Source organism: Silene latifolia, chromosome 3 (genome assembly GCF_048544455.1).
Source record: "Silene latifolia isolate original U9 population chromosome 3, ASM4854445v1, whole genome shotgun sequence".
NCBI classification, from domain to species: domain Eukaryota; kingdom Viridiplantae; phylum Streptophyta; class Magnoliopsida; order Caryophyllales; family Caryophyllaceae; genus Silene; species Silene latifolia.
This window is the reverse complement of record NC_133528.1, coordinates 98,089,913-98,108,262: the sequence shown is the minus strand read 5'-3', so window position 1 is coordinate 98,108,262 and position 18,350 is coordinate 98,089,913. Positions and strand designations below refer to the sequence as shown.

The 18,350-nt window shown below is 41.2% G+C and overlaps 1 non-coding gene across 1 annotated transcript; it reads right to left on the bottom strand.

Annotated features, from left to right (window-relative positions):
- Nucleotides 1–2,126: 2,126 nt before the first annotated feature.
- Nucleotides 2,127–2,235, bottom strand: LOC141650817 (small nucleolar RNA R71). The gene has a single exon (XR_012546830.1). It is a non-coding gene; the product is annotated as a small nucleolar RNA R71 (small nucleolar RNA).
- Between the last annotated feature and the right edge of the window lie 16,115 nt (nt 2,236–18,350).

The window sequence follows — 18,350 nt, the reverse complement described above, 5'->3', positions numbered from 1 at the left end:
CGAATCCAACTAATGACATCTACAACATTCAATCAAAGAAACTCAAATCAAGTGATCCAAATGAATCGTTCATTTGGCATTGTCGATTAGGTCACATAAACGAGAATCACATTAAAAGATTAATTTCGACTAATGTGATTACACCATTTGATTATCAATCATATGGAACATGCGAATATTGCCTTCTTGACAAGATGACTCGTAATCCTTTTAGCGGTAAAGGAACACGAGCTAGTGAACTATTGGGACTCATACATACCGATGTGTGTGGACCAATGAGTATCACCGCTCGAGGAAATTATGACTACTTCATAACCTTCACCGACGACTTGTGATACGTGCATATTCTATACACTTTATCCGCGGTTTTGGCACGTATTTCCATGCGTATTTGTTAGCTTTAAGCTACTATTTCTCCTGAAACGGTTTACTTTGCATTTTCCATGATTTATTGTAGGAATGAGTGGAAGTAAGCTAAATCAAGCCTAAATTGTCCTTCGGAGGCAACTTCAGGGAAGCTTGGAAGAAGAGGTTTCGGATTTATTCACCCTGGGATGCGTGCATTGGAGTGAGGAGCTGTTTTTGAAGAAAAGAAGTGTTTCTACACAGCCCAGCCAGTCGATCGACTATGCTATGGCCAGTCGATCGACCATGCTGACCGTTCGATCGACCAGTCTGCGTGCTGACTTTGATTTTTCGTTTTAGACTTTTAAAAGCCCATCTTGTAATTAACTTTTGACATCTTTTAATCAGTAGAACGCAACAATTATTAGGTTATGCTTTTCATTACTCAAGAACTCAGTTTTTAGATCTAGCTTTGGGAACGAAAAACCTCGAATTCGATTACTTTGTTCATCGTTTTAATTAGTAAGTTTTTTATGCAATCTCTTTCTTCCTTAATTCCTTGTTATTTCAATTCTTGTTTTTATCAATTTAATTTCAGCAATTAAGTTCTTACCTTTTGTCTCTAGTTCAATTCAATCATGTCGAATTTATTCGTTGCTATCAATTTTGCAATTGTTATAGTTTTAATTATGCATAGCTAATTTCTTTGATTGGGAACGAGGTGAGCCATGGCATAAATTAAGATTGTTTTGTAGTATGAATTCTTCCGTATTGGTCTTGTTGTCTTTTGATAAACCTTTTTACTAGATTGAAAGATTAGTAGTTCGAATTATCGTTAGATTTGGAATTTCCCTTTGAGCGAAAGCTTTGAGAAATTTTGGGGAATTAATAGACCGTAAGGTTAATTTGAGCATTGATCGAAAGGCTTGCTCGTGTTCCCTGAGACTGTATTATAGGACCTCTGCTACCTTATTGACCTGACCTTAGCCATGGTGAACCGAAGTTCCCGATCTCCCTTTTATCTTGTTGAGAAATTCTTATTTTAGCAATTAGTCAATTTAGTCAACCAATTTCAAAACCCCCCCATTTAATTGTTACTTTTATAGACTGAAAAATAGCAAACAAAATCAACCTTGTCTCTCTGTGGTTCGACCCTTACTATCACTAGCTATAGTTTTAGTTTGGAATTATAAATTTAATTTTGATACAAAACGACGGTATCAAATTTTGGCGCCGTTGTTCTTGGGAGACGGTGTAATTCTTTTGCTTTATTTTTAGTTTATTTTTCTTGTCTCAAGGAACTTTGGTTCCTTGAGGCCGTTGCTTACCTTTGCTTCTAGTTTTGCTTTTGCACAGTTAGAAGACAGGTTTTTGAGAGGAAGACTTGAGTACTCTCATTTTGGCAATTATGGCTACAATATATGATAATCTTCAGCCAAAGGAACACCATCTTCCAAAGGGGCACCAGTTACCTACCCCTACTACGGGTAACTTCGAATTTCTTTCCTCTTATATCGATTTAGTGGAGCGAAATCGGTTCTTTGTCTACCGAGATGAGGATCCCTTGAAGCATATGGAAATTTTCACGGACTCTCTTTGCTTCCATACCTATACCAGCTGGGGTGACTCGGGATGAAGTAAAGGGGTTGATGTTCTTATACTCCTTGAAGGATTCTCACAGATTGGTACCGCTACCTTGATAGGGTAGCAAAAGGGAGTCACGGATTGGACATCTCTAGCATTAGCCTTCTACAAGAAGTACTTCCCGCTTTCAAAGACTGATGCCTTGAGGAGTAAAATTACAAATTTCCAGCAAGAAGCTGATGAGGGCTTTTGTGAAGCATGGGGACGTTTCAAAAGTTTGGCCCGAGCTGTTCCTCACCATGGCTTCCAAAAGTGGTATCTTTGCAACTTATTCTACAATGCTTTATATGATGATTACAAGGTCATCCTGGACGCAGCTGCGAATGGTAGGTTCCAAAACAATACCGGTCAGAATAGAGGTTGGAACAATATTGAGGAGATGGCGGTCCATAGAGCTGAGTTTGGGAGCTCACGTTGAAATTCACGAAAGCAAAGTGATGAAATGAGTACCGTTGTGACACTCATTACTTCTATTACTGCCCGTCTTGAGAAGCTCGAGGCCTCTGAAGCTTCCAAGGAAAGAATTGAAATTCCTGTCCATAATTCAGATGAGACCGCGGAGTTGAGAGAAATGGTCCAAACTCTTTTGATTCAAGTGGCGAATATGGAAGCAGCCGGGATTGAGTCCTCAAAGAATTTTGTGAAGCAGTTGGAGAATATAGAGGCTAAGCAAGTCGCAAATTCTTCAAACAAATGTGAAGGGCCAATTGAAACGATTAATGCCATTAATCTCAGAAGTGGCCTCTCTTATGAAAGTCCCGACAAGCCAAAAGAAGACTCGGGAAATGATGAAGAAGCTAGTTTAGTTTCTGGTGCAAAACGAGCTCAATTGCGGTGCCACGTCGATCGACCAACATTGTCAGTCGATCGACTGAAGCGTCAGATAAAAAAGTTTCTGATCAGAAACTATTCACACCCAGCACGAGTGGTCGATCGACCAATATAGTCAGTCGGTCGACTGAATCACCTGACGAAATTAATTCTGAACAGGAACTGTTCACGCCCAGCCAAGTTGGTCGACCGACCACTCATACCAGTCGATCGACTGGGTCTTCAGTGCAAGACGCAATTCCGTCAACTAGTTTGCATGATTCTACACTTATTGAAGATTTGAAGGAGGTTTTAAACTTACGGAAGCCGAAGGTTACTGATCCTACGGCCAGTATTGCAGTCCCGTATCCGGAGCGTTTGAAGACTACTAAGCTGGAGCGTAAGTTTGGTAAGTTTTTGGAGATGGTCCAAAATCTCGAGGTAACAATTCCCTTCACTGATCTAATTACCCAGGTACCCTCTCACGCTAAATTTATGAAAGACATTTTAAACCGTAAGCGAAATTTTCGTGATGATGGTAATGTTGCTTTTGTGGAAGAATGCAATGCTCTTTCGCAAATAACTGTACCACCTAAATTAAAGGACCCGGGTAGTTTTTCAATTCCTTGCACTATAGGTAACCACGAAATTGGAAAGGCCCTTTGTGATTTAGGGGCCAGTGTCAGTGTCATGTCGTATTCTGTTTGCGATAGGTTAAATATTGGTAGACTTAAGGTGACCGATATTACCGTTCAAATGGCAAATAGATCGATTCAGAGACCTATAGGTGTTCTAGAGGATGTACCCGTTCGAGTGGGTAAGTTTTTTATTCCTGTCGATTTCGTTGTTTTGGACATTGCAGAGGACAGTCAGATACCCATTATTTAAGGTAGACCGTTTTTACATACAGCTGGGGCTGTAATAGATGTCAAACGCGGAACCATCACCTTAGAGGTAGGGGATGACACCATTGAGTTCAGTCTTGCTCACAAGGCGATTGCTGACGATGATACGTGTTATTCTATTGATATTGTTGACAGGGCTGTTAGTTACAATTGGAGGGAATCCTTAGCCAAGGGTCCCTTAGCTGATCTAACCCGTTTAGATGAGTGTGCAGGTAATACAGCGGAGAATGCTGAGGAGCCATGTGCATTGGTAGCCTCAATGGAAAGCTACGAGCTCACAGAGGAAGAAGATCAGATGCTCTTAAGCCTGACCAACGAGAATTTGGTGAATACTTGCTATACCATTGAAGCTGATTCTGTCTATGCTGTAGAAGTAAAGTTGCCGGAGCGTAAGCCACTTCCTCCTAATCTTAAGTATGTTTTTCTAGATGATACAGAGCAGTACCCAGCTATTGTTAGTGCTAAGCTTAACGATGACCAGCTTTCTACTTTGATGTGTGTGCTTAAGAAAAACAGGAAGGCTTTAGGTTACTCTTTGGATGACATTAAGGGCATCAGCCCTGATGTTTGTATGCACAAGATAGAGCTGGAGGAAGGCCACAAGCCTTACAGACAGGGTCAACGCAAGTTGAACCCGAAGATGCGAGGAAGTTGTTATGGGCCGAGGTGATGAAACTACTCGATGCAGGTATTATTTATACAGTTGGCAACTCCAAGTGGGTTAGCCCAGTTCAGGTAGTCCCGAAGAAAGGAGGGACTACCGTGGTTAAAAATGAGAAAAATGAATTAATACCAACACGAGTAGTGACAGGGTGGCGGATGGGCATTGATTATAGACAGTTAAATGCCGCCACCAAGAAAGACCATTTCCCCCTCCCTTTTGTTGACCAAATGACTGAAAGACTGGCCTCTAACAAATTTTTCTGTTTTCTAGACGGATATTCAGGGTTCTTTCAGATCCCTATTCATCCAGATGATCAGAGTAAGAACACTTTTACCTGTCCACATGGGTGTTTTGCGTACCGTAGAATGCCTTTTGGATTGTGTAACGCCCCTACTACCTTTCGGAGGTGCATGATGGGGATTTTTTCTGATTATATAGAGAACATTATGGAGGTATTCATGGATGATTTCTCAGTTTATGGTAGTGACTTTGATCGTTGTTTAGCTAACCTTGATAAAGTCATGCAGCGTTGTATTGATGTTAATCTTGTTTTAAACTGGGAAAAGTGTCAGTTTATGGTCAATGAGGGAGTTGTGTTAGGGCATCTGATTTCTGATAAGGGTATACATGTTGACAAAGCAAAAGTGCAGGTGATTGAGCAATTGCCTCCTCCCGTGAATGTTAAAGGGGTGAGGAGTTTCCTTGGTCACGCCGGTTTCTATCGGCGTTTCATTAAGGACTTTTCAAAAATTGCTAAACCACTTACACAATTGCTCCTTAAGGATGCTGTCTTTGAGTTTACTGATGAGTGCCTTTTAGCTTTTAACAGGTTGAAGGAGGCTCTAGTTTCTGCACCAATCATTCAGCCGCCTGATTGGGATCTCCCATTTGAGATCATGTGTGATGCCTGCAGCTGACCATTTATCTCGCCTGCAGCTGACAGATAGGGAGGATTTGTTGCCTATTAATGATTCCTTTCCTGATGAGAGTCTGTTAGCTATTACTACTTCAGGGTCTTATCCACCTCCGTGGTTTGCTGATTTTGCTAACTTTGCTGTGACAGGTAGGATACCACCCGAGCTTTCATGGCAGCAGATGAAGCGGTTCGCTTATGATGCTAGACAATACTTTTGGGATGATCCATATGTTTTCAAGGAATGCGCAGACGGTCTCATCCGGAGATGCGTGCCTCAATGGGAGGTGAAGGATATCCTAGAAGCTTGCCACTCTTTTGCTTATGGTGGTCACCATGGTCCATCCCGGACTGTGGCTAAGGTACTCCAATCTGGTTTCTATTGGCCAACTTTGCATGCAGATTGTCGCAATTTTGTTGCTGAGTGCGATGCTTGTCAAAGATCGGGGAATATTTCCAAGAGACATAAGATGCCACAGGTAGGCATTCTTGAGGTTGATATTTTCGATGTCTGGGGCATCGATTATCAAGGACCTTTTCCGAGCAGTCAAGGTAATAAATATATCCTCGTAGCTGTAGATTATGTGTCCAAATGGGTGGAAGCTATTGCTACTCTCCATTGCGATGCAAAGGCCGTGATTAAAATGTTTAAAAAGATTATTTTCCCTCGTTTTGGTGTCCCTCGGGTTGTCATTAGCGATGGTGGAATGCATTTCAAAGAGACACAACTTAGTGCTTTATTGACTAAATTCGGTGTCCAACATCGTAGAGGTTTGGGGTATCATCCCCAAACTAGTGGTCAGGTTGAGGTTTCTAACAGAAAATTGAAAGAAGTCTTAGCTAAAGTTGTTTCTAAATCACGGAAAGATTGGAGTCTTAAGTTAGATGATGTCTTATGGGCTTATAGAACCGCGTTTAAAACGCCAATCGGGATGTCACCATACCGATTGATTTATGGTAAGACATGTCATTTACCTGTCGAGTTAGAGCGTAAGTCTTGGTGGGCTATTTGTGATTTGAATTTGGATCCTAACCTCTCTCGTGAGAAACGTATGACACAGCTGAATGAGCTAGAGGAATTTAGGCTGCTAGCCTATGACAATACCAGGATTTACAAAGAGAAAACAAAGCGCTGGCACGACAAGAGAATCATCAAGCGCGAGTTCCATATTGGCGATATGGTACTCCTTTTTAATGCTCGTATCCGTCTATTTCCTGGTAAGCTGAAATCCAGGTTGACCGACCCCTATACGGTCACAGCAGTTACAAAATTGGGATCAGTGGAATTGGAGACCTCAGCTGGAGAAAGGTTCAAAGTTAATGGCCAATATGTGAAGCATTATCACGGATCAGATGCGTATGTTGGAAAAGTCGAGGTATTGTACTTCGACCCGTTATCGGATGATGCGAAGTGAGGTAAAAAGGTCGTGCGAGACCTCTTAAACCAGCGCTAACCGGGAGGCAACCCGGGTTGTAATTATTTGTAATTAGGAATTTTATTTTGTTATTTCTTTTACTTTGCATTTTGAGCTTTATTTATTTCTTTTTAGTAATTACTTGGTTAAGAAAATGAACGCCTTTGATAAATTTTGCAGGAATATATTTTATGCACAGTGCGTAGGATTATTTACTGAATGTTCATGCAGAAGGAACGGGAAATTGAAGTGGCAAAATGAATTTCTGACGATATTAAGTTTAATTGCCAGCGTTGGCGGTCGATCGACTGGGGAATATAGTCGATCGACTGCAAAGGAACAGGTCAGAGGCTACTGTATAATGAAGACAGGTCGATCGACCGAGTCAAATAGTCGATCGACCACTGCACGGGATCAGAATGCAACTCATAAGGGAAGTATTCCTTCATTCCTCATTCATTCATTCACTTTCAATAAATCGAAAAATCAAAGGCAAACCCTAATTTCTCCCCTTTTCTCGCGATTTTCCTGCAAATCCCGTCTTATTCTCGAGTTTTCTTGCTTAAACTTACAAGTTCTTGTCAAAGGTATGCTCTAATCTCATTTCCATCCCTTATTTTCGATTTGTATTGAAGTTTCATGAAAAATTTTCGAGCATTGTGCCATTGAGACGGAAAAATCGATTTGGGGAAATCGATTTTAGGGATTGATTTCTTGTCATTTTTATGCTTTAATTGCTTGTTCTACCCTTTCCCCCTTGATTTTCGAAACTAATTAGCAACTAGGAGATTTTTAATTCAGTTTTCCCCAAAAATTTCGAAACCCTAATTTGAATTAGAATTTCTGATTTTGTTCGGGTTTTCTTAAATTGACACTGTTAGGGGATGATTGTTGTTTGCAGGAACCACAATGACAAAAGGAAAGCAGCAAATGCACGAGGGGCAGTCGAGTCAAGGAGCTGCCAAGCGGCAACGAGGACCGCCGCTAATGATTGAGGACACCATGGATAGTCTTCCTGACTATCCGCAGGTTATCTTTTCTAATTCTACTCAAAGCGCCAAGTTCTCTCTTTTTGCTGCAACTATGAAAGTTACTGCCACCCGTTTTTTACACAAACCTACTTTAGAGAAATTAGGTTATTATGAGTCGGTTGTGTCCCTGCTAAACAGGACAGGTATGACGGGTCTTGTGGGCATGGCTGAGTTCACATATTACATTTTGACCCTCGAGTTCTTTTCGTCTTATGCTTTTAACTCAGCTGCTTTTGAGGAAAACAAGAATAGTGACTTTTGGGTATTCAATGTCAACTACTCCTTGACATTAGCCGATTTTGCTGGATTTTTGGGTCTTTATTTCGAGGGTATAACCTCGGATACCGCTGATGTTCACCGGGTCATGTGGTCTTGCATTAGTGACTTTTACGGGCCTAAAAGGACGGGCACTTCCGTCCACTTGCCCCCTCTTCGTTATTTTCTACGGCTAATGGGTAATACCATTTTTGGCCGTAAAGAGTCGAACAATGTGAATGCTATTGAATTGTCAATCTTAGCGGGATATCTGAACATTGAAAGTCGGGTAGCCCGTATTTATAACATAGCCTATTTGACCGCCGCTCACTTTCAGACTGTAAGTGAGGGCACTTTGACCACCATTGCTTGTGGCAGGTTGGTGACACGTATCGCCAACCGTCTAGTTTTACTTTTCCCTCGAGAGGAGGCCCCCATTAACCCTGACCTGCGCTTCATGGACCTTGCCTACGCGAGGTCTGTGAAGTGGGTCGATAGACAGATGCGGTGGAAGATTGATTCTTTCATCTGTGACCGCATCCCTGTTCTAGGCTACCCTCCTATCCTGCCCCTTACCACTGTTCAGGGGGCAGCTCGGCCGCCCTTGCCTAGTTACAGGCTCCCTCTTGTGGCGGCCACTGCTACTGCTAGCACTTCGAGGAGAGCTCGTGCCTCCACTTCACAGGCACCCTCTACCTCCACTACTGCTCCCACCGGTTTTCCTGCTACTTTCCGTCCCCCTACTCCTTTGGTTGTCCCTGCGGTCATGGACCAAAGGGCAATGTCACGTGTGCTGGGTGACTTGTGTAGGAGCTTTGACCAACACAGGTTAGACACGGCTTTAGCCCTCTACCCAGTCTACGAGGAGTTAGCTCGGACGGAGATGCTCCTACAGGGTGCCTGGACTCACCCCTCCTACTTTGTTCCCCCTGTGGGCGGCTACCCTCAGCCTGCCAAGAGACCCCCTCCTACTACTACTGCTGGTGCCTCCACTTCCAGGAGAGCCACTGCCGCTGCTGCTGAGGTGGACGAGGAGAGCGACTCGGGGTCCGGAGAGTCTAGTGGTGAGGAGTACGACGGCGACGATTAGAAGCTGGTGACCTCCCCGTTTTTGGCTGGTTTGGGGAGGTATTCTTTTGTGAGTTTCCGATCCTTCTTTATTAGTTTTCTTTTATTTTGTTTTGCTTTTATTCTTCCCTATTTTTGCTGGTGATTTGCTGCTGCGCATAATGAGGACATTGTGCGTTTTGGTTTGGGGAGGGTATTTGCATATTTCTTTTGCATCTGCATTTGTTTTTATTGCATTTCAGTCACACGTTTACTGCATTTTATCTTGCATTTGTGCTATTTCAAAAAAAAAAAAAACAAAGAAAAAATTGGAAAAATTCATAAAAAATCAAAAATATCACGTTTACTTTTGCATATAGTGGAGTCGGATTGGAGTTTATTAATGATGATTTTGCACTATTAGTCAAATATGCCATTCCATGCCCTTTCACGGCTGTTTAGCGAGAATTAAAAGTGATTTCTCAAATTTTGTTATGGAATTCATTTCGGGTAATTAGACTTAACTCATTACTTTTGGCAAACTACTTATACTTTCTGAGACATAGAGCCTATAACTGGTGACATTCATGATCGGTTAATTTAGGATTGAGAGTAGTACTCCCTTCATTTCATGTTTTGCACGTGTATGAGTTTTGATTGCTTATTGCCTATACGCATCGGTTTGTGGTCGGTATTGCATGTTTTGAGAACTATTGCATTTTCTCCTTTCTCATTTTGCCCCTTTTAACTCCACTATAAGCCATATCTGCCAGTTGCCCTCAACTACATCCCATATTTAGCTTACCATTATGCCAAGCTAGGAAGTAGTAGAGGAATTTGTCGAATGCAGCAGTTTTGGTTCGTTTTTGTAATGAATGGAGTGAGCAATTATGAGTGGAGGAATTGTAGGAGTGTCAGCCTGAAGGGAAACAGAGGAGAAAATCAGGAGAGAAAAAGAATGAAAGAAAAACTCAGAAAAATGAATGAAAAAAAAGAAGTCACCTGGGCAGAGAGCACTGGATTGCACAGGGTGGTCGATCGACTGCCATCACTGGTCGATCGACCACCAGTTCAGAAGTTGAAAAAAAAAAAGAATGAAAAAAAAAAACAGAAAGAAAGAAAAGCAATAATAAGAAAAACTTCGGCTGAGTCGAGAATACACCTCATGTGCTTAGTCTTTTAAAGGCATGGTTTATTTTTCAAGTTGGAGGAACGGGATGCGGTTTTTGATGGTTTGTTAGGTACTAGCTTGGCTTCTTACCTTCACATTTCCATACTTGTTTTGCCCTTCTTTCCCACTTAGCCTCACATATCCAAATCTTGCAATAGTTCGGCATGTAATAGTCCTTGACGGTGGTTATGCGTGTGTACGGTAGCTAGAATCATTATTCATACTAGTCAAGCATACATGTTTTGTCGGTCGCAGTCTAGGTGAGAGTCTGTAATTTTCTTCCCTCTCTTCTACATATATTCTTACCATTTGCTTTGTTGAGGGAAGAGTGACCCGGGAGAGTCCGAATGTATGAGTCTTGCAAGGTCGAACGTCCGATTTAATTCCATGATACGCATAAATTTGTTCGCTTGAATTGAGCTTTGCAGTAGTTGATAATGTGCATTAAACGGTTTGGCATTGACTTGTAGCTAGCTCTGATATATACTCCTTTCCATTTAGTTTTTATACGGGTCATAGTGCTTGCTTGGGGACAAGCAAGGTTTGGTTTGGGGAGATTTGATACGTGCATATTCTATACACTTTATCCGCGGTTTTGGCACGTATTTCCATGCGTATTTGTTAGCTTTAAGCTACTATTTCTCCCGAAATGGTTTACTTTGCATTTTCTATGATTTATTGTAGGAATGAGTGGAAGTAAGCTAAATCAAGCCTAAATTGTCCTTCGGAGGCAACTTCAGGGAAGCTTGGAAGAAGAGGGTTCGGATTTACTCACCCTGGGATGCGTGCATTGGAGTGAGGAGCTGTTTTTGAAGAAAAGAAGTGTTTCTACACAGCCCAGCCAGTCGATCGACTATGCTATGGCCAGTCGATCGACCATGCTGACCGGTCGATCGACCAGTCTGCGTGCTGACTTTGATTTTTCGTTTTAGACTTTTAAAAGCCCATCTTGTAATTAACTTTTGGCATCTTTTAATCAGTAGAACGCAACAATTATTAGGTTATGCTTTTCATTACTCAAGAACTCAGTTTTTAGATATAGCTTTGTGATGTGAACATTATTTGTGCACATTTAGTCCCCTAATTGAGCCTATTTTGCATACTATTATAACATTCTTTGGCCATTTTATCCGTCAAAACCTTCCTATTTGCTTTTCTATCGCATTTCATATGTATTGTAGAAAAGGAGATAATAAGGCGGAAATTCCCGCCTTTCGTGCATATTCGGAAGCTATTTGACGATATTTGATGGATTAGTATGAGGAGGAAGCAAGAACTAAAGACCAAGCCTACAAGAATAAAATGGAAGTGAAGGAAAGGGAAGAATAGAAGAGAAAACCAAAAATGAAGTCCAACCCGTGCGGATTCTCTGGAATCCGGCCGCCCACAATGCACGGAACCCGTGCGTATTCACCCCAATCCGCCCGTTTTCCTCTTCACCAATCCGCCCGTCTTCACATCAATCCGCTCGGATTCCAGCCCAGCACATTTTCGTCTTCTTCAAGCTTCAAAGAAAGAAGCCCTTCCTTCAAGAAATACCGGCTCCTCCCTGCTCAATCTAAAAAGTGCAATTACTAGTTTAGCCCTTAGTTAACCCTAATGCATCCACCTAATTTCCACTATAAATACCCCATTTGTAATAATCAAATTATGAAGTATTTTAGGAGGGGATCTCTTATCAAGCTTTCTTAGATTAGATTAGGAGTAGATTAGAATAGATTACTCTTTAATCTTTCCACAAATTACACATTAATCTTTCCATAATTATTGTTCAAGTTTATTATTCAAGTTTATTATTGGGTAATTGAAGATTATTGGGTTATTATTGGGAGATTGACAACCTTCCATCAATCGTCAAGTTTCTTCTATTATTCTTTGCATTATTGTTTTGGAATCTCCATAGGTATAATCCTCTTAATCCTTGTTTTAATTATTGTTAATCTTTCTTATTTGTTCATCATGTTTTACCTTGTTAATATGATTGACAATCTTATTAGCATGTTAAACTTGATAATGAGTGAGTAATCTCTTAGCTAGGATTAGTGGGTAATTAAGGAAAACCAACATGGGATTGATTCATGCTTAATCTAATATGTTCACATGATCAAATTGCTTGCTTGTTGTGATGTCAACTTTATGCACATGTTATGTTTGATGAAATGCTAAGCCTATGAATCCTTGCATTTTTACCATCTCTTATCTACTCAACTTGACTTGTAAGATATAAACCAACTCGAGTCTTGTTAGACCATGCATAGAAGTTAATTAGGAGGAAATTAAGTCGACTTGTAGGTGTTGTACAATCTAATCGATTCGGCTCCGGGACCCAACTCTTCCTAAGAACCGTAAGAGATAACCCAACTCGGTTCCTCCACAACATTAATTGCTTGCAACTTCGTAAACATGTTTATATGATCAATACCATGAATCCCCTATGACCCCATGATATCCTAGCACTTTTAATCATTTGTTTACATCCTTTATTTTGTTGCTTGTTTTACTATTTTGCTTGCATTAGTGAGACACAACTACAACCCAAACAAATTGTGACACTAGCATAAATTAAGATAGATAGACTTATAACCCAAAGCACACCGTCCCATGGATCGACCTCGACTTACCGCTAACTAGTAGTTTGTTGAGTATTGTAAATGTGTTTGATTGGATGAGTGACGACATCAACCTATCAAAAATGGCGCCGTTGCCGGGGATGGTGCTATGTGATTAAGTTCTTACTTGTTTGTCTATTTTGATTTTGCTTTCACCTTGAGGAACTTGTTCCTCAAGGATTGTTCTTACCGTTTTTGTGTAGTTTCCATGCTTGTAGTTATTTCCTTGTCTTAGCTATGATGGCTCAAGACTTAATATATGGAGTATATGTTGGATCTTTTGAGTATGACTATGGGTATGGGGAGTTTGAGGAGCAAGTCAACACAAACCTACTTTATTATTCGTACAATAAAAATCCTAACTACTACCCCAATTTTTCCCACCAAAATCACCACATCCAATACCCACAACAACCAACCACCCAAAACTCACTTTACAACCAATTCCAAATGCCACAATACAACCACTTTCACACTTACCCACAACAAGAAGATGAACCCATTCAAGATGTGATTCTCCAAATGATGGGAGATCAACAAAACTTCTTCAAACAAATGCTAGAAGAAAGCCAAAGAAGGGATAATGTTCTTCAACGCATTGTTGCCCAAAGAGGGGAATTGGAGATTCAAATTGCCCAATTAAAAGAATCCCAAGCAATCACCCCCCACCATTCTTTGGACATTGAGCACGAATGCGAATTTGAAGTAGTAACCTTTGATATGGAAAATGAGAAATGGGAAGAGCCAATCTCCTTGAGCTCTTGTGACTATGAAAGTGTTGTGTTTGATGAGGAAGACATGAGGTTGAGTAAGCCAAATACTCTTAACCTTTGTGAGTATAAGGGTGTGTCCTTTGAAGTGAATATTGGGTTGTTGGAGAAAGAGTTACATGAAGCCCCCATTTATGATTCATATGAAGATAGCAACAACGATGATGAACCTAACGGATGGACTCGTAATATCACCTTGCTTGAGGAGCCTATCCATGAGACATTTGAGATACCCTATCATGAAGAAGAACATCCTTCCTTTATTCCTCATGAAGACCACTTGACACCTATCATGGAGCCAATGATCATTGAAGAGGATATGATAGACCTTCTTCAAAAGGCCAAAGTTTCATACAAGAGCTACTTGGTGAAAAAGCTCAAAGAGAAAATTGCTCGTGAGGCTACTTGTGAAGATTTGGCACCCACAATCTCAACCCCTATGGTATCCGATCATCAATGCCATGAAAGTTCTCCTTCTACCTTGGAAGGATTGAAAAATTAAAATACTATCATCATCACCGAAATTGAAGAAGAAGTTGGTAAGTGGAAGTCTACGGATGAAAATGAACCACACTTCATGCTTAGTGTTGACAAGAATCATGGGCTTATTTATTTGAAGCATCGGGAAAGCTCTAATGCTAAGGACAAAGCAAGAAAAAGAACATTTTTCAAGCTTCCTTGGCCAAATTTCATATTCAAATTGAGCAACCCATACTTATGCTTATTTGGGGCTTGTTCACAAGCTTTTGATCTTTTATTAAGAGCCTTGAGCTCTATGGATAAGAATTTCAACAATTTGAATTAGTTTGGTGGAGTCCTATCTCAAACCACCATTTGTAAGATATTTCTTGAACCCTTTACTTTGTATAATGTTGTACAATATTGCATTTGCATTTAATTTCTTGCATGAGAGTGGAGAGAGAGAGAGAGTCATCTTACAAGTTTAATGAGCAAATTTCAGAAAAAGATAAGGAAAAAGGAGAAAAACGGTAAAAAGGGTATGTTATTGCACGAAAAAGAAAGAAAAAGAAGGAAAGGAGCAGAAGATGCCCGGATTTAGAGGAAGACGCCCGTTCAGGGCCCACGTCAGAAAAATGATTAACGCTGTAGAGGAAGACGTGCGGATTTGAGCAAAACCGCCCGTCCTGGACAATACGTCCGTTTTCTTCACGGGACGCCCGTCCCGTATGTCACCCAGAAACAAAATTTTGTGCTGCGCCAGAATACGGGCGGATTTAGCCCAAGACGCCCGTCCTGTCCACGCCGCACGTCCCAGACACAGGACGCCCGTCTTTTCCCACCTCTCAGCCAAGAAAAATTGTTGTGTTAGAATCCGTGCGGATTCAAGCAAAGACGCCCGTCTTCTTCTCGCACAATCCGCCCGTCCCGATGGAAATCCGCTCGGATTGCCCTGTTCTTTCGGATAAAACGGATATCACCTACCCTTATCCGTTTGAATTCCCCCTTTCTTCTATATAATCACCCCCTTTCTCCCTCATTTCCTCACCTTATCAAACCCTAAAGCACTCATCTCAACCCTCAAAATCACACCCCTTCTCAAAAACACTTTCATCACCCACATCAAAATGGCACCATTGATGAACACCAAGGGAAAGGCCAAGAAATTGGTGGAATCCACCGGAAAGAAACATAAGGGATCAACCTCTTCAATGCCACGGGAGGTAGTACTACCAAGGAGCACCCAACCCCTAATGAGGGGAGGAATTGAACAACTCGACTACTTCCAACAGGTACTCTTTGAATCCGATGACCACCGCACAAACTTTGTCAAGCTACTAGGTAAGAACTACGAACCCACTCAATTCGTAGATACTAGGGTGTTGGAAATCCTTAAGATAAGGTACCCTACCGAGATGTTCTTTAATGGCCTTGGCATTGGGAAACTTTTCCATGCCCATGAGGAGACTTACCTCTTAGTCTCACCCTTGAATTCTTGAGTAGCCTTCGCATTGTGTCAAATACCCACACCGATGTGGGCATGGAGTTTAGGTTGTGCAACCTAGACCATCATCTTTCACTTGAGGAATTTGCCTACATTTTCGGTCTTGAAGTGCCCACCAACTATACCGAAAAACCCGATAATTTCGATGTGGACCTCCTTTGGAAGGCTATCTCCGGGAGGGATTTTATCCACCCAAAGCATTGCCACACCTTCGCCATCCAACATCCGGTGATTCGATTCACCGAGCACTTTGTGGCCGGTACCATCAATGGGAGGTACGAACAAGATAGGTGTACTCTTATCGACTTAACCTTTCTTGAATCCTATTTGAATGTTCGAGCGGTGAGGCGTTCTAACTTCAATACGCCACTTGAGATACTTACTAGATTCCATGATTTTGCTCAAGGAACCACCCAACTCAAGACCTTCGTGATGGGAGGTCTAATTACTATTTTGGCCCACCATCTTTGTCCCGGGTTCAATGACCGAGGGACCTATACCCCTCTTGAGGGGAGAACTTTGATTGATGAGCACACCATCTTCAGCAGTCACCGATAGTGTAACTACACTCGGGAAGGGAGTGTAGAGTGGCACACCAAAGGATTCACTTCAATGATCCTTGAAGGTTGGAAGATACCGGGCATTGACCCAAGATTGAGCCCATACTCGTCTCCACCAAGCTACCTCCTTGATATCCAAATTCTTGACAATCCCCCTCAAAGGGAAGAGCCGCACCGCCAAATACCTCGTGGAGCACCGGGAAGACCTATTCGCCCACCCTCCTACGTGCCTATCCCACCATACCCTACTCCCTATACCAAATTTAAACCGGAAATCCCCAATACCCCGGGTATTAATGACTTGATGGCACTCATGAATAGAGTGGACCTCGGGGTACATGAAGGGAGGGTCGACAACTACTTGGCCCTTTATCCCCAATACTATAACATGGCTCAACAAGGGTATGTTGACCCTAATGGCCCTTTGCCCACTTGGGCACAACTGGAGCTCTTGTTCCCTAATCAAGGGAACCAAGCTTGGGGTCGCGGCGACGGAGGGCATTCTAGCCAAGGTGGAGGGTACTCGGGTCAAGGAGGAGAATTTGACCAAGGAGGGTATTGGGGTCAAGCAAGAGGGTATGATCAAGCCGGGAGCTCTCATCATTATGGCTATGATCAAGATGAAGATGACGAATGAAAGAGGCCTACCTCACCACCTCCATTTGTATGATACCCATCTTTCCCTCTCTCTTTTGTATATACATTGCATTTAGTGTAGTTATCGCATGCATTTGTATTATATTCCATATCGCATTAGTTAGTTCATATAGTGTAGTTGCATTGTAATATACCTCACATGATTAGATTAGTATGCATTGTATTTATCCCATATAATTCATGTAGATAGTTGCATGTAGATTAGAATTCATGCATAGTTACTAATGGCCAAACCGAAATAGTGTTTAAATCGGTTTGGGGAGGTTTGATCATAGGTGACCATAGTTTACTAGAAATCATGCATCATATAGTATAGTTTAGATTGCATTCATTTGTTATATATGTCATATAGAATTGCATTTAGTTAGGGCATGCATTCATTGATATCATATCATTGCATTTGTACTTTATTTTCATAAAATCAAAAATCCAAAAACATGTTTTTCCTTTTTCATTCCTACTCCTACATGTACATTGAGGACAATGTCCAAAATAAAGTGGGGGATGAGAATTTATATTCCAAAAATGCATAAAAATTGAAAAAATTCGAAAAATCACAAAAGTATGTTCTTTTATTTCATAAAAATCAAAAACCATAAAAAATTTGAAAAATTGAAAATCCAAAAACATGTTTATTTCCTTTTGTAGTGTAGTCTTGTATATATTATCTTGTATATATTGTGTTTGTTCATCCTTGTTCACATTGATCGACTATGCCACATCCGAGACATGAGGATATTGAAGACCGCATGGTATGATCTTTCCAATCCCCTTTTTCCTCTTTATGTTAACGACTATGTGGCTTTATTTTGATTGATGCGGTATAACAATGTGAACTTAGGACTTGCATTTAGTTTATATGTCATATTAGTTGGTAGAATCACTTGCATTAGGATGTTTATATTAGTTGCATCATAGCATATAGTTGCATTTAGATAAAAAGTTTTGAAAAATGCCTAATTAGGAACTTTGACAAGAGCAACTAAGCCATTACAAATACTTGTTCAACTTAAGACTTTGCCTACTAGAATGGTTGTAAAACACCCTAGATAGTATCATACTAGTGTCTTTTGACCCATGACCCAAAGCCTAGTCAAGGGTTTGCATGTGAGTCACCTATCCAACCCCGTGATGCGATGTGGACTTGGTTAACTTGTCTAGGTGACCTTGATTGACCTTGTGGTAAGGCAACCCAAAAATACTTTCTATCAATAAGTTTGAAGTGCTCATTTCGAAAGTTTTGTCATGTGGAAGTAATTTAATGCCAAGGAAACCTCAAATGTTATGAATTGTTGAATGTTGAGAAATTTAAATTGTTTTGATGGAGGCGTACCACTTCGATGTGCTTTGGAGTGAGATCCATTGAATTGGGCCCCCACACGGTTGTGAATTCAACCGCCCAGAGACAGAGTGACTATCACCCCGAAAATCTATTGTCTAGAGGTTAACCGGTTGCCTAATAAGCGATTGGCGAAAGCAAAGGACATTAGCCCGGTAGGGACAAACCCCATCTCTAATTTTTGAAATGTGAAAGTTGAATGAGGTCAATTTTTGAATACTAGTCATATCCACCCGTTGTGTATAAAGATTT